This window comes from Oncorhynchus nerka, linkage group LG4 (genome assembly GCF_034236695.1).
Source record: "Oncorhynchus nerka isolate Pitt River linkage group LG4, Oner_Uvic_2.0, whole genome shotgun sequence".
Lineage (NCBI taxonomy): Eukaryota > Metazoa > Chordata > Actinopteri > Salmoniformes > Salmonidae > Oncorhynchus > Oncorhynchus nerka.
Genome location: NC_088399.1, coordinates 38,117,969 through 38,134,799, shown reverse-complemented (window position 1 = coordinate 38,134,799; position 16,831 = coordinate 38,117,969). Strand labels below are relative to the sequence as shown.

At 41.9% G+C, this 16,831-nt stretch overlaps 1 protein-coding gene across 11 annotated transcripts in view; it reads right to left on the bottom strand.

The window, feature by feature from the left end:
• The window catches only part of LOC115123646 (guanine nucleotide exchange factor VAV2), a 266,031-nt gene that overhangs the window by 206,627 nt on the left and 42,573 nt on the right, over positions 1–16,831 (bottom strand). The gene's annotated exons all lie outside the window — the stretch shown is intronic.

The following is a 16,831-nucleotide window of genomic DNA, read 5'->3' as shown; positions in this document are numbered from 1 at the left end:
TCAGTGACGATGCGCACTTGTGAGTTCCCATCAGTTTGGACATTACACTGCATTGCTTTCTAGCCCTTCAAGTGTAATACTTGTTTATGTTGCTAACATTCAGTGGCGGAAAAAGTACCCAATTGTCATACTTGCATAAATGTAAAGATACCTTCATAGAAAATGACTCAAGTAAAAGTGAAAGTCACCAAGTAAAATCCTACTTGAGTAAAAGTAAAAAAAGTATTTGGTTTTAAATATACTTAAGTATCAAAAGTAAAAGTATAAATCATTTCAAATTCGTTATATTAAGTAAACCAGACGGCATGATTTTCTTGTTTTTTTAGATTTACGGATAGCACTCAGACATCATTTATCAACAAATCATTTGTGTTTAGAAAGTCCACCAGATCAGATGCAATAGGGATGAAAGGGGGTTTTCTCTTTAGGTGTTTTCCTGTCCCGCTAAGCATTCAAAATATAACGAGTACTTTTGGGTGTCAGAGAAAATAAATGGGGTAAAAAGTACATTATTTTCTTTAGGAATGTAGTGAAGTAAAAGTATAAAAGTAGTCAAAAATATAAATAGTAAAGTAAAGTACAGATACCCCCAAAAATGATTTAAGTAGTACTTTAAAGTATTTTTACTTTACACAACTGCTAACCTTTTCAAGCATATTCCTATCGCTAAACATGTCCCAATGTTTTTTTAACAAAAGATAACACGCGAGTAGAAATGCTAACATTGTTTATTAGAGTTTAAAGTTACGTTGTATAGTATCGCCAACCTATACCCACCACCACAGCTTGTTTGTGGATAGATGTTTTGGGAGAGCGCCTCCCTGGTCCCATGGACATAGTTTTTATCCAGCAGGTGCACATGCTCAGTAATGAGAAGGTTCTATGTTGAGGAGTATTTTCCTAATAGTGTTCTTCATCTGTTAAATGATGTATGTGCTGAGATGTTGCGATAATGGCCATTGAAATGATACCTAATGAACAACATTGATTATAGAGTGACGTGAATTTTAAATTGACAAAAGTCAAAGGGGGAAAAAACTGTTGTACTGAAATGAGGGACTTCTGTGAACATCTGAACTATTTCTAGCTCAATCTGACTCCTAGTTATTAAACAGGATTGGTTAACAAGCAATATCAGTGTGATATATTTTAGAGAATCGGCCTGTTTTATTTCCTGGTCATGATCGACAGGCTCTCCACTTCCTCCGCCTGTATGTATGTTAAGTATGATCAAACACGATGACAGACTGATTGTGCTCCTGAGGCTCAGTCTAAGTCTGGGACTGAAGTACTGTAGTGCTCTGAATCAGACAACACAGGCAGAGGGACCAACTGTCTCCTAGCATTGTCCTCCAAGCCATGTCATCATATCTCATAGTATTATCACTGACTCAAACCCACACTAGGGTCACCTCTTCAGGTATAGGAGATGTGCTGTATGAACTGTGCTTTCCCTCTAGCATGGATTTAGACATCATTGGATTTGGAAGTACATATTAGACACCATTTGGTATAAGCCATCGGCCTTATGCACTGATGTTGTAGCTACTACATGAACCTTCTCTCTATAGCAGGGATGGGCAACAGGCATGGCCGTAGGACCGATTTCCAATTTAAAAAAGAAACAATTATTTTAAGATCTCAGTCAGGGTTTGACTGCGTGTGTGGGTATGGATGTGGGTACGCAGACTCGCCAGCCACTGAGGCCCCTCATGACGAGTCTAGATTTGTTGTGGCCCGATTAAATCTTTGAGCCTGAAACAAGTCCGTGACTCCTTTCAGCTGCTATGGAATGCGTGTTGATATCGGGATGTACGTTACATTTGGATTTTTTGGGGGGGGAGGGGGCACCTGCTGTGTTTTCTATGTTCGTATAATTTTTAAGTGAATAGGCCTATGTGTTTTAGATATGATATGATCCGTTATTGTCCATTGTCATGGATATTCATCCTGTGTGTCCAGACCTCAGAGACCTTCTGACTCATTCACATTCATGCAGCACATCCCTACAGAGATAGTCACCGCACTGAGCCCTGTACGAGAGCCACACCGGCCAGTGACGAGAAATGTGATTGGCTAGCCCGCTGCCGTAGCATTTGCAGTTCACCAGCTAAGGTTATCATGTCTGCTGATCTTCAAAAGGAGAGGAAAAAAAGTGTATTCTTTTGCCAGGGATAAAATGTAACATTTGCAAGAGGTGGTTGGAGTGGGTGGCTCCAGATAGAGATCATAGAAGTGACTGTGTGGAGGACCTTCTAATGCATGTAGCCTATTGTACATAACAGAGATGAGGGGGGACGGGAGAATTATGATCTGCTCAGTGGAAAACACACACACACACAGACCAGCTCTGAACACACCCGGGACACACTAAACACAGTCAGCTCCTCAAGCTGCTGCTGGCCTGAAGACAACACACATGGGATTAGTCTGTGTTACCCCACATATCCATAACTAGTCTTGTCTTTTTTTTCTGTGTGAAATAGTTCATTTAGCACATCTCTTGTATCTCAAACAGCAATAAGCCATTTCTTATCAAGCCATTCTTATTATTGAGACATATTAGACTTGGTTTCACCAACAACCCTCCAAGTTTACAAAGAGTAGCCCAGTCCAACATTGAAGACGCCATACAGTATCATGATCAACACCATGACCAAGCCCGGAACCCACTAGCCATGGAAAAAGACACACCTGGAGGGACACTGTGTTTGTGTATCTTCTAGCCTGTGTGTGTGTGTGTGTGTGTGTGTGTGTGTTCTACTGAAGTGACATCTCCGACTTGGACTTCTGACTTTTAATAGAGCAAACAACAGCCAACAACCGGCGTTAACAAGACAGAAGACTTGTTGGTTTGGGGCAGAGAAGAGAAACAGGAAGATGAGGATGACAAGGTTGAACAGCAAAAAGAAGCAGGAAGCAAAAAGCTGTCATCCCCTGACAGCTCCTCGGGGGAGGAGGGGGGATTGCCCAACCCCACCCCATCACACAGGGAATAATGCATTACCACAACGCTGTGGAGGTACCGTAACCCTGGAGGGCACTGCATCCCCACTACTTCAGAAATGATGGGATGCAAATTAGAGCTTCCTCATAAACCCGAGCTCTCTGAAATGAAAGGGATGGAAAGGGGGAGTGAGGAGGGGGAGGAGAAGGCGATGAGGGTTGTTTTGGCAAAACTGAGGTGCTTTGGTGTCAGGGAAAAGAGAAAACGATGAGGGGGAAAGCCGGGAAAGAACAAGCCCCGTGGGGGAGAGGAGGAGAAGGGTTGTTGTGTCTGAGGATGATGAAAAAAGAACAAGTGTGGAGCAACTGAGCAAGCTAGGGGGAAAAGAGGGGAATACAGTCTGCGGAGAGACGGGGAGTGGAGAGATGAAGAGATGGATTCACGCAGACTGAGACAGCCGACATGAGTCAGTGACTGGATCAGACAGTCAGTCACAGGATTAGTTTAGTCAGTGGGAGAGAGTGAAGGCTGTCTAGGAGAGAGTCAAGCAGACAAACACAGTCATTTAAAACACAAAGACAGCGGCTGGTGCTGTGTGGTGCTGTGTGGTGCTGTGTCTACAGGAGTGAATCACTCCACACACCTCTGCAAAGTGAGAACAGAATTGAACAGAACACTGCAGGGGGGAAAGAGAGAGAGAGCAGCTTCTGTGGTTGCCATGGCGCTGTAAGGCAGCCTAAACAGAGAGCTCTGTACATTTGTTACGTATTTTAGTTCAAGTTTAGATTTCGTTTTTTAAATCATCTTTTTTTGTTTTTGATTAGTCATTGGGTTGTTGATTGGATATATCTGGTTGTTTTTACCCACAGAGTTTCAGGACCGATGACAGGTTGGCTGGCTAGCTAGCTGGCTAATGTACATTGTTTGCATTTAAAAGATGCATCTCAGCAACGGCTGCTTTTTGATCAATGAGACCTGACTGCATTATGGAAATGGAGAGAGCTCGTACTGAACATGACTACTGCTCTGGACTGATGTGTGGTGGGCTTTTCTTGCGCTGTAGCAGCAGCAGAGGCATTGAGGCTACACATTAGTTGTGGATGAGTACAAAGTCCAGGCTACGGAGAGGCGGATTTAACCATTTATTTAAGACGACCACTTTTGTATATCATCCTGAATGATTTTAAATGCATTATCCACCTGCATGGTTGTGCCGTGTTAGATTTATTTGACCATTTCAATCTATCTATAGCCCACGCAACCCTTTGCTGTCCTCCACAGCAGCCCACATAAAAGAGGCTGCACTGCTTCTGACAGAAGGGTGAGGTGCTACAGGGAGAGAGGTGTGTGTGTGTGTTTCTTTGTGTGTGTGTGTGTGTGTGTGTGTGTGTGTGTGTGTGTGTGTGTGTGTGTGTGTGTGTGTGTGTGTGTGTGAGAGAGGATCCGTGAAACCTACAGTTGAACACCTCAAGTATTTGTAATACTGTGCTAGATACTACAGTATGTTGACTGTTTTGTGCTACGAGAACACACACATGGAAGTCCATGCTCTGTCTTTCATCCTCTCACCAGCCCTGCCCTTAGGCTTACAAACACCCTTCTCTCTTGGGATAGGTAGTCAGCCACACCCTTTGATTGGTGGTGTGTGTGAACAGACACCCAGGGGGCCTGGAGGACATCAGGGGGCCACGCCCCCCCCCACACTGTTATCCGTGACGGCAGGCAGACTTCCGGGTCGCACAGATGTTAAAGCCAAGAGAAAGGCCCTGCTCAGGCTAATTGGGGAGGCAGACGCCCCATGAATAATACATGGGGGCACTATGCAAGTATTAATCTGATAGCATTACCCCTAAAGCCCCATATAAGGGCACGGAGCACCCATGTTATTAGATCAAGCCCCAACACACAACACATGAAGCCTTTCAAATTTGCACAGGTTTACAGGTTTTTAGAAAGGTTAATCTCCATTACAAAGGATGATAATTCATTGGAAAAGCCAGACTCCAGAGGGAGAGGTGCACTAGGTTTTCAGAATGGTTGAGATAATTGAGGCAAGTCCACCTTCACCTTTGCTCCCACTGTATATTAAGATGTAACCACACAAGCTAATTGCCTTTAGGGGCAGTTCTGAGATAAGAGGAATACTTAACTAGGGAAGTGTACCAGGGTTGGGAAGGTTACTTTCTAAATGTAATCCGTTACAGTTACTAGTTACATGTCCAAAATTGTAATCAGTAACGTAACTTTTGGAATACCCAAACTCAGTAAAGTATTCTGATTACTTTCCGTTACTTAAGAGTCATTGGAAGAAGACAAAAATAATCCATCAATCGCATTTGGTGTGTCATCATAGTGGTCTCTGACTCGCTCAGGTGGAACAAACTTAACTGAATTGAATGTCATTGAGAAAAGAGAAAGGTGTCATACTGTTTTCACAAACATCGTTTCTGAATTTAAAATTAATCCAAGAACTAATTATCTAGTTTTTTTTTAAGTATCTGTAATCTGGTTACAATATTTCTGCTAGTAACGTAATTGACTACAGTTTAAAAATATATATATAATTACATGTAATCAGTTACTCCCCAACCCTTGAGTGTATAGTGCAACTAACATGTCTTTCTCGCTCTCTCTTCGTCTCTCTCTCTCTCTTCGTCTCTCTCTCTCTCTCTCGCTCTCTCTTTCTGTCAATTAAATTCAAGGGCTTTACTGGCATGGGAAACATATGTTAACATAAACAACAAAAGTGAAATAAACAATAAAAATGAACAGTAAACATTACATTCACAGAAGTTTCAAAAGAATAAAGACATTTCAAATGTCTCTCTCTCGGTCTCTCTTTCACACAAACACACAGGTCAATCTGCTGAAAATAGAAAACCAGTGAACTTCAGTCAACTGACAGGAAGTCCTCTTAAGGGGGAAAAAAAGCTGTGTGATAAATGTGAAGTAGATTGGAGGAAAGAGAGAAAATAACTGTCATGAAGGTACTCTGCCCGCTGAAGCAGAACTATCCTCAGCTGGGAACAAAGGATGTGCTCTCATCGATAATGGAGAGAATAGAGACGAGCTATTCCTTCAAGTTCATGGTACTACTGTCTCTCTCACAGTACCAGGCAGAGCTCGCCACAGCTAGATCCAATCAGCTGCAAAATAGATGTGCCTCAACATGTGGGCTACACAGCTTCAATCCCCAATCCACCCTAATCATGTGACGTCATCTATGCCATTGTCAATCAACAGGTGGACCTTTGAGTAAACCCTGGTGGGTGTCATCAGTCAGCCACTAGAATAGGCCTCTACCGTGTGTGTGTGTGTGTGTGTGTGTGTGTGTGTGTGTGTGTGTGTGTGTGTGTGTGTGTGTGTGTGTGTGTGAGCGAGAGCGAGAGCAGAGCTTGATGACGACCATGGGAAGGAGAGGAGTAGGAGATGATTGGACCCAGGCCAGCAGAAGACAAAAGGCAGCAAAAAGCCTTTATCACCTCAATTCTGTCTGAGCTCATTTTCCATTTCCTTTTCTTTCAATGCTTGTTTCCCCCCACATCTTTCTGCAAAGTAATAATTCATCACACTGCCTCCTCTGAGGTTGCAAATGGGTGAAAAATTACATGCAATATTTCTTTGTTCTGTTTTCTGACACAGGACTTTCACCCTCGCGTAATAAAGCCTATCTAGAGCGCGGTTGAGATTTTCCTTATGTTATCACATACTTGGCTGCTCTGGTCACTATGGAGAGTTAACTTCCTGTTGTCTTTAGACAAGCCAGAGGTATGGGCCGGGAAAAGTCAAGACCCACATTCCCCTGCCCTTTCCAACCCTGTTCTTCATAATTGGGTCAACTTGCAAAATCTGAGTGCAAACAAAGATAATGTATGAGACCTACAGATGGACAACCGGGACGGCTGATTAAGAGGTTGTTTATGTACTCTAGGTGCAGAATGGGCTGTGTACCATAGACATTGGAGAGAAGCAGTGTGTTAGGAATCTCTGATTGTCAGTAGCATAGAAATAGAATCTCATTCTAGTTATGTTGTTGTCTCAGCCCCATGAGTAATGTGTGGAGAAGGCTTCTGAGAATCAGAGACTACACCCGATCAATGGCCAGGTAATTTATGACACCAGAGTGGGGAGCACAGGACTGCATTCATCTTCTCCCAGACCTTCTCCCTCCTTCCTCACCAAGCTATTTTTATTTAGATTCAGTCTTAGATCTAGCTCCTTCAGCACCATACATGGAGAGGGGGCAATCTATGTTTTTATAGAGCGAGTGCCCAGTGTAACAGCAGTACTGAGTGTGGTTTCACCAAATAAAAACTAGTTTGGGTTCACTAAAGGAGAGAGGTTTATACTAGCCTATAATGAGTTTAATTAGAAACACATTTTAATTTTTAAACACTGCTGCATATTAGGAACATCAGCAGACCCATAATGTCCCATAATACCTCAAATTCACCTGACATGCTTTATTCACACACCACGGGTGCTTTGTCACATAGCCTCAAACCAAACTTTGAATGTTGGCTTCTTTGTGCCTGTGACATCCATTTTCTGCCTGCACCTCTTTAACTTGGGAACACTACATTCATAATATGATGATAAATCTATTTTGCTTAAAAAACACTATAGTCATATTGTAAAAAAGAAAAGAAAAGAAGGCAATGTTGACATGAACAAAATAGAAACATGGTAGCAGAACTATGTACAATATTTATTTATTTGAGCTAGTGCACCAACTAACGGGATCACATAACCTCTCAAATTGTTTATGTCAACTATGGGCCCCAGGCCAAAAGTCAAAATAGTGGGGCAGTTGACCATGGCATGCCGAGTGATGACTATCAGGGTTCGATACTCAGTTAATACATTTTTGAGTGTCACGACTTCCACCGAAGTCGGTTCCTCTCCTTGTACGGGCGGAGTTCGGCGGGCGGAGTTCAGCGTCACTGGTCTTCTAGCCATCGTCGATCCACTTTTCATTTTCCATTTGTTTTGTCTTATTTTCCTACACACCTGATTCTCATTTCCCTCATTAAGTGTTGTGCATTTAACCCTCTGTTCCCCCCATGTCTTTCTGTGTAATTGTTTGTTTGTAAGTGCTTATGTGTACTGGTGCTCGTCGGGTTTTGTACCCATGCCGGTTATGTCTTTATGCCGTTGGTTTTGATATTAAACTGCTCCGGCTGTTACCTAGTTCTGCTCTCCTGCATCTGACTTCTCTGCCACCAGTTACGCACCCCTTACACTGAGATTATAATAAAAGCCTACATTATTCAAATGCTTTTATACCATGGGGAGGTCACCCCCAAGTCTCATCCCCATACCTGAAATGAAACCTATAACATAAACATCTTCCTCTGAATCAAATTCTAAAATCAAAACCTACCTATGAAACAGCATGGAAATATAATGATAATCACATAAAAAAAAACAGTATTAAAGCCTTTGGGAGGACTTATGGCGTAGTTGGCCTGAGGTGTATAGGAATGTAAGGGAGTACAGCTGGTGTGATTCATGATTACCTGGGAGGTGACTAATGCTATTAACATGGAGAGCAGCCTGTTAATTACTCATCAGCCTCTGGGGCTTTAATCAGCCTGCCTACCCTCCATGTGTCCACCAATGTAAACAATCATTCAATCAGCCAGCCAGCTACCCAGCCAGCTCAGCTCAGCTTCACACCACAGGCAATTTACAGGCAATTTACAGATGAAATTGTGGGATTCTTATGATTTTTAGTGAGAAACAATAACATTATCATCCACTGGAGATACAGTTGAAGTCGGAAGTTTACATACACTTAGGTTGGAGTCATTAAAACTAGTTTTTCAACCACTCCACAAATGTCTTGTTAACAAACTATAATTTGGCAAGTCGGTTAGGACATCTACTTTGTGCATGACACAAGTCATTTTTCCAACAATTGTTTATCAACACCATGGGACCACGCAGCCGTCATACCGGTCAGGAAGGAGACGCATTCTGTCTGCGAGAGAAGAACGTACTTTGGTGTGATAAGTGCAAATCAATCCCAGAACAACAGCAAAGGACCTTGTGAAGATGCTGGAGGAAACAGGTACAAAAGTATCTATATCCATAGTAAAACGAGTCCTATATCAACATAACCTGAAAGGCCGCTCAGCAAGGAAGAAGCCACTGCTCAAAAACCACCATAAAAAAAGCCAGACTACGATTTGCAACTGCACATAGAGACAAAGACAGTACTTTTTGGAGAAATGTCCTCTGGACTGATGAAACAAAATTAGAACTGTTTGTCCATAATGAGCATCGTTATGTTTGGAGAAAAAAGGGGGATGCTTGCAAGCTGAAGAACACCATCCCAACCGTGAAGCACGGGGGTGGCAGCATCATGTTGTGGGGGTGCTTTGCTGCAGGAGGGGCTGGTGCACTTCACAAAATAGATGGCGATATGAGAAAGGAAAATTATGTGGATATATTGAAGCAACATCTCAAGACATCAGTCAGGAAGTTAAAACTTGGTCAAAAATATGTCATCCACATGGACAATGATCCCAAGCATACTTCCAAAGTTGTTGCAAAATGGCACAAGGACAACTAAGTCAAGGTATTGGAGTGGCCATCACAAAGCCCTGACCTCAATCCCATAGAAATGTTGTGGGCAGAACTGAAAGATTGTGTGTGAGCAAGGAGGCAAACAAACCTGACTCAGTTACACCAGCTCTGTCAGGAAGAATGGGCCAAAATTCCTCCAACTTATTGTGGGAAGCTTGTGGAAGGCTGCCTGAAACGTTTGACCCAAGTTAAACAATTTAAAGGCAATGCTACCAAATACTAATTGAGTGTATGTAAACGTTTGACCCACTGGGAATGTGATGAAAGAAATATTAGCTGAAATAAATCGTTCTCTCTACTATTATTCTGATATTTCACATTCTTAAAATAAAGTGGTGATCCTAACTGACCTAAGACAGGGATTTTTTTACTAGGACTAAATGTCAGGAATTGTGAAAAACTGAGTTTAAATGTATTTGGCTAAGTTGTATGTACATTTCTGACTTCAACTGTATGTAATGAACAGCAGTGAATATATTGCACTGGCTTTTGAAAGGAGAAGTAACCATTTTCTGTGAATGTATTGCCTTATCCAATATCAATAATTAACTTTAAACCTGGGGCTGTCTTGACATACCTTTCCCGAATGCTTGTCAAACTAGAAAGGCCAAATGAGCAATTGGGCAGAAGGGGTGTCGAGCTGAATGTTTTTGGCACAGCCCTCTGACTGTGATAAGCAATAGCTGATGTAGGGTCATTACACTGATTCATTCCTAGCTGAAATCTTAACTTGTTATAAACTTAACTGACATAAAAAAAAAATCAAGCAACTTTTGGTTGGGGGATGATTTTCTGTTTGGGGGGGCCCTTCTGACCAGCTTTGACTTGTTGTTGTGCAGTGGGAATACTGCCTGGGTAGAACAAGTTATTCAACACTTCCACAACATCGCTAAAGGTCCGTGTATTGCGTCAAATGTCTCATAACATTACGCCGCAGGTCTAAAATGTTCTGTCCGTGCTTCATAATCCTTGGCGGGTGCTGACAGCGTTGTGCATGAAGCACACTTCCTGTTTACACTCCCCTGACAATTACATCGAAAAGCTTTTTGGCACCGTCCCTCCGAATTAATGACTGTTCAGATAAAAGCTTTCTCATTGGTGTGTGTGTGTGTGTGTGTGTGTGTGTGTGTGTGTGTGTGTGTGTGTGTGTGTGTGTGTGTGTGTGTGTGTGTGTGTGTCTGTCTGTACATTTTTAGACACCTCTCGTCATGGCAGGCGGTTATATCCACCCGCTGTGTATAACACATGATTTGAAGAAACAGTCATAAATTATCCAAACCTGTCTGTGGGATACTAGGCACCTCTCCCAAGGATAATTTAATTAACTTCTCAGATATCTATGACACCAATCATCCTGTAATATAAAATAAACTTGGGTAGACGACAGCAATGTCTGCTGTACAAAAGAAGAGATAGCAAGAGGCTCATCTCTTATCTGAGAGTAAAAGACAGCGAGAGAAAGAGACCGTGAGAGAGAGAGTTTTGTCAGGCGGATATGGCAATGAACAAGAGCTTTGCAGGATCAAACATGCAGTCTCTACCAGTGATCCTCCAGAAGGGGAGCAGGGAGGACAGTCAGGGAGGGGGGATGGGCAGGGAGGGTGAAGCATCAGAGAGACAGGTCCAAGTCATAGAGAGCTGGGGCTTTCATCAGTCAGCCTCCCAGCTCCAGCCCTGCCCTCCACTGCTCTACATGCAGCCAGCCTGGGAAAGAAGGCCACATGAAGGCACCTCTGTAGAGATCACAGTCCCAGTCAGTCTCACAAAGCCTGCAGCAAGCAAAGTAAGTGTGTGTGTGGGGGGGGGGGGTGGGCTGCTTTTACATGAGGAATCATTTAAGGTTAATGCTTTCCCGTAAAGTGTATGCTAGAGTATATCAGACTCATACACGGTGCGGGACATGGACATGCTGGTTATCACCTCAGAGGTGAGAGGGTACTAAACTGCCATGTTTCAGCACATACAGTACCAGTCAAAAGGTTTGGACACACCTACTCATTCAGGGGATTTTCTTTATTTTGACTATTTTCTACACTGTAGAATAATAGTGAAGACATCAAAACTATGAAATAGCACATACGGAATCATGTAGTAACCAAAAAAAATATATTTCATATTTGCGATTCTTCAAAGTAGCCACACTTTGATTTGATGACAGTATTGCACACTCTTGGCATTCTCTCCACCAGCTTCATGAGGTAGTCACCTGGAATTTCAATTAACAGGTGTGCCTTCTTAAAAGTTAATTTGTGGAATTTCTTTCCTTCTTAATGCATTTGAGCCAATCAGTTGTGACAAGGTAGGGGGGGGTATACAGAAGATAACCCTATTTGGTAAAAGACCAAGTCCACATTACGGCAAGAACAGCTCAAATAAGCAAAGACAAACGACAGTCCATCATTACTTTAAGACATGAAGGTCAGTCAAAAGCGTAAAAAATTTCAAGAACTTTAAAAGTTTCTTCAAACGCAGTCGCAAAAACCATCAAGGGCTATGATGAAAATGGCTGTCATGAGGACCGCCACAGACAGGAAAACCGAAATGACACTATCATTTGTCTTTCAACAGGACAATGACCCAACACACCTCCAGGCTGTGTAAGAGCTATTTGACCAAGAAAGAGCGTGATGGAGTGCTGCATCAGATGACCTGGCCTCCACAAATCACCCAACCTCAACCCAATTGAGATGGTTTGGGATAAGTTGGACTGCAGAGTGAAGGAAAAGCAGCCAACAAGTGCCCAGCATATGTGGGAACTCCTTCAAGACTGTTAGAAAAGCATTCCAGGTGAAGCTGGTTGAGAGAAGGCCAAGAGTGTGCAAAGCTGTCATCAAGGTGGCTACTTCGAAGAATCTCAAATATATTTGTTTAACACTTTTTGGGTTACTACATATTTCCATATGTGTTATTTCATCATGTTGATGTCTATTATTATTATTCTACAGTTGAAAAAAAATGTTACTGGTACTGTACATTCAAGTGACATGACAAGAGAACACATACAATATACTTTTCCACCAGAATGCATTGCAGGCATTCCCCGCCACATAAAGAATTCATCAAGTTGGTTTTCAACCTAAGTCTGATGGCCATAAAAGAGCTTGGTTTTCAGTGAGAACTGAACAGACCTGTTACAGTGAAACCTCTCTGCTCTGGCTTAGGTTTTAAGATGGTCCCACAAGGCTGAGATGTGTGGCTTAGACAGACGGGGCAAGGTAGCACACATCACACCGAATGTTCAGCGCGCTGTTGAGTCTGACCTCTGTCATTTTCTTGCGATTCTAAATGTAAAATCGTGTGGCACTCGGTTTGTAAGTACTCTCGGCAGGCAAGCACTATTGGTATGTTGGAGCCCTTAGAGGGGGCAGACAGAGATGGCTTCCCTCCCTGCTTATCGTCCACTCAGCTCAGCTGGCCACTGCCTCCAAAACTTCTTTCAAAATAGGAGAGAAAAAGCTGCCACTCTGGATTTAGCCTACTTTCCAACATACCCATTCATTTCAAAGCAGATGTCAAAAAAGAGGGGGAGGATCACTGGGACTAAGCCGCTAAATAACAGAGCTGAAAGACAAATGGGTGGGAACAGGAACAAACTCTGGGGAATGGGAGGAAAAGTTTTTAAAAAACTAAAACAAAGTAAAAACCTGACCTAAGCTGCCATGGAGAATAATATATTAGTAGTGTTAATACAGCTTATAGCTAAATCAATTTATGACTTGTGTTTTATGGAAATGAGGTATTGTTAGTGGATGGTCTGGCCGGGTCATCAGTGTGAGTGGGTGGTCGGAGTGTGAAGCATCCCACCCACCTTTCATTCCTCTGCCCAAACCTAATCTTCGGCCTATCCCTTCATTCCACCCTTCCCACATGGCAACTCTCCTCCTCATCTGAGCCAAACCGAGGAGATTTAGGGTGTGTGCGTGTGGCAGTGTGTGTCAGAGATTAGAGTTCTACTCAGAACGCAGAGGAGAGGCAGGGATACAGTGAAGGGCCTCAGGATACAGCTCTGCCCTATCCACATGAGAGACTTGTCCATCCAATCCCAGATAGTGTGTGGATATATCCTAAGGAAATTCACTATATTCCTAAACAATGTTAACCATTTATATCTATATAATATCATAGTAATAGCAATACCTATGCAATTCTTATTAACTAAAGGTAAAGTTAAAGAATCTCAGCTGACCTTTAAGTAATACATTGTATTGTGTTATTTACATGTTAACACAATTAATGCAGAGAATAAGTCATTTCAAAAAAAGCTTTTCCTGAAGGACGATGGTTAATTATATAATCCGTCATCATCATCATCATCATCATCATGATCAATGTCCTTGAGGTATGTCTATGATGTCACCACTGGGCTGAACACATTTTATAATTGCCATAATGCATGCAGCAGTTAGCAGCAGTAATCACATAGCTGGGTTTCCTCATTCAGCAGTCCATTTCTGAAAACCACCAAACCATGTCAGCTTTCCCTGTCAGGGATATTACACTGTAGAGGTTGTGTGTCAGAGAGGGAGAATGCAGAGGAGAGAGAGAAAGAGAGGAGGAGAAAAATTTACCCAGGAGCAAAGGAGAAGAGGAATCACAGTCTCCTGGTTCCAACAGGTCGAACCCCTCCAAGTGAACTCCCCTCTCCTCTCCCTAATCTACTGTAGAGCTCCACTCAGTGACATCATCAGGTTCCATGCCAAGACACCAGTCACCAGTCATCATAGAAGCAAATATTTTTGTCTCTGGATCAACATGTGGTGAGACAGGCGAGGCAGAGCCAAATCCACGCTCCAAGCCCAGTTTTATAGTTACTGTAAGGGCCCAGACACACAAATGGCATTTTCTGGCCAAGAGTACAGTACTTAGCATCTCTGAATATAATATGTTATATGTAGAATCGTGTGAAAAATTTCAGCAGTCAGACATCTCCAGCGTCTATAGTGAAGAATTATTTTACCAAGCCAAGATAAATGACATAAAATACAATGGAAGACTTTGGAGTACCTTAAATGATATCATGGGCAGAAAACCCAATACATCTCCATCCATTATTGAAGTTGAAGGGTCATTTATAACAAAACCTATCGATACTGCCAATCATGTCAATTACTATTTCACTAGTAAAGCGGGAAAAACTCAGAAGTGAAATGACAACATTGAACAGTGAACAGAATAAAAATATATAATAATACAAATATTGCTGTTTTGAATTTGGTCAAGTTAGTGTGGGAGAAGTGTAACATCTATTGTTATCCATCAAAAACCTTGATGGGAAACTATTGAGACTATATTGAGAAAGTATTGCAGACTGTATTGAGAAAGTATTGCAGACAGTATTGAGAAAGTATTGCAGACTGTATTGAGAAAGTATTGCAGACTGTATTGAGAAAGTATTGCAGACTGGATTGCCCCTATTTGCTATATCTTTAACCAAAGCCTAAAGGAGTGTGTGTCCACAGGTGTGGAAGGAAGCTAAAGTAATTCCACTGCCTAAAAATAGAAGAAGCACCCTTTGCTTGCTCTAACAGTCGCTCAATCAGTTTGCACCCTGCTCTTAGTACTGAATTGTGTTTGATCAAATACAATGCTATTTTTCAGAGAACAAGTTAACTACTGACTTTCAGCATGCATACAGAGAAGGGCACTCAACTTGTACTGCACTGACTCAAATGACAGATGACTGGTTAAAATAAATGGATAATAAGATGATAGTTGAGGCTGTATTGTTAGATTTCAGTGCAGCTCTTGATGTTATTAATCATAAATTGTTATTGAAGAAACTTGCTTGCTATGGCTTTACATCACCTGCCATCACATGGTTATTTATCCAATAGAACCCAGAGAGTGTTCTTCAATGGAAGTTCCTTTAACATCAGATATGTACAGAGCTGTGTCCCTCAGGGCAGTTGCCTTGGGCCGTTACTCTTCTATATTTTTTACAAATGATTTGCCACTGGTCTTACTCAAAGAATGACTATATATGCAGATGATTCCACACTCTACATGTCAGCACCAAAAGCCAGTGAGCTCACTGAAAGTCTAAATAAGGGGTTACATTCAGTATCAGAAAGGGTGATTAATAATAAACTGGTCTTAAACACATCTACAACTAAAAGCATTGTGTTTGTTTCAAAATATTCTCTAAGACCTAAACCGCCACTGGAGTTGTGGCTAAAGATGGGATGCACCGATATGACATTTTTGGACGATACAGATGTCCGATATTTTCCTTGCCAAAAAACCTGATACCAATAACCAATATTTATTATAGCGGCTTTTAAGCATTCTAGTACAGTTAAAGAGTTGAAACACACACACACACACACACACGCCAAACAGTTATTTTGTTGGCCTTTACACTACCGTTCAAAAGTTTGGGTTCACTTAGGAATGTCCTTGTTTTTGAAAATGTTGTAAATGACTATTGTAGCTGTAAACGGCTGATTGTTTATGGAATATCTACATAGGTGTACAGAGGCCCATTATCAGCAACCATCACTCCTGTGTTCCAATGGCACGTCGTGTTAGCTAATCCAAGTTTATAATTTTAAAGGCTAATTGATCATTAGAAAACCCTTTTGCAATTACGTTAGCACAGCTGTTGTGGTGATTAAAGAAGCAATAAAGCTGGCCTTCTTTAGACTAGTTGAGTATCCGGAGCATCAGTATTTGTGGGTTTGATTACAGGCTCAAAATGGCCAGAAACAAAGAACTTTCTTCTGAAACTCATCAGTCTATTTTTGTTCTGAGAAATGAAGGCTATTCCATGCAGGAAATTGCCAAGAAACTGAAGATCTCGTACAACACTGTGTACTACTCCCTTCACAAGAACAGCGCAAACAGGCTCTAACCAGAATAGAAAGAGGAGTGGGAGGCCCCCAGTGCACAATTGAGCAAGAGGAAAAATACATTAGAGTGTCTAGTTTGAGAAACAGACGCCTCACAAGTCCTCAACTGGCAGCTTCATTAAATAGTACCCGCAAAACACCAGTCTCAACGTCAACAGTGAAGAGGCGATGTCGGGATGCTGGCCTTCTAGCAGAGTTGCAAAGAAAAAGACACATCTCAGACTGGCAAATAAAAATTAAAGATTAAGATGGGCAAAAGAACAAAGACACTGGACAGAGGGTGTGACAATTGAGCAAGTTGAGGAAGCTATACTCCTAGGTATAACATTGAATGGTCAATTAACATGGTCAACTCATATTGACAAAGTTGTTGTGAAGATAGGGAGGGTTATGTCTTTTATTAAAAAATACACAAATCAACTGTACTAGTTGTTCAGGCTCTGAC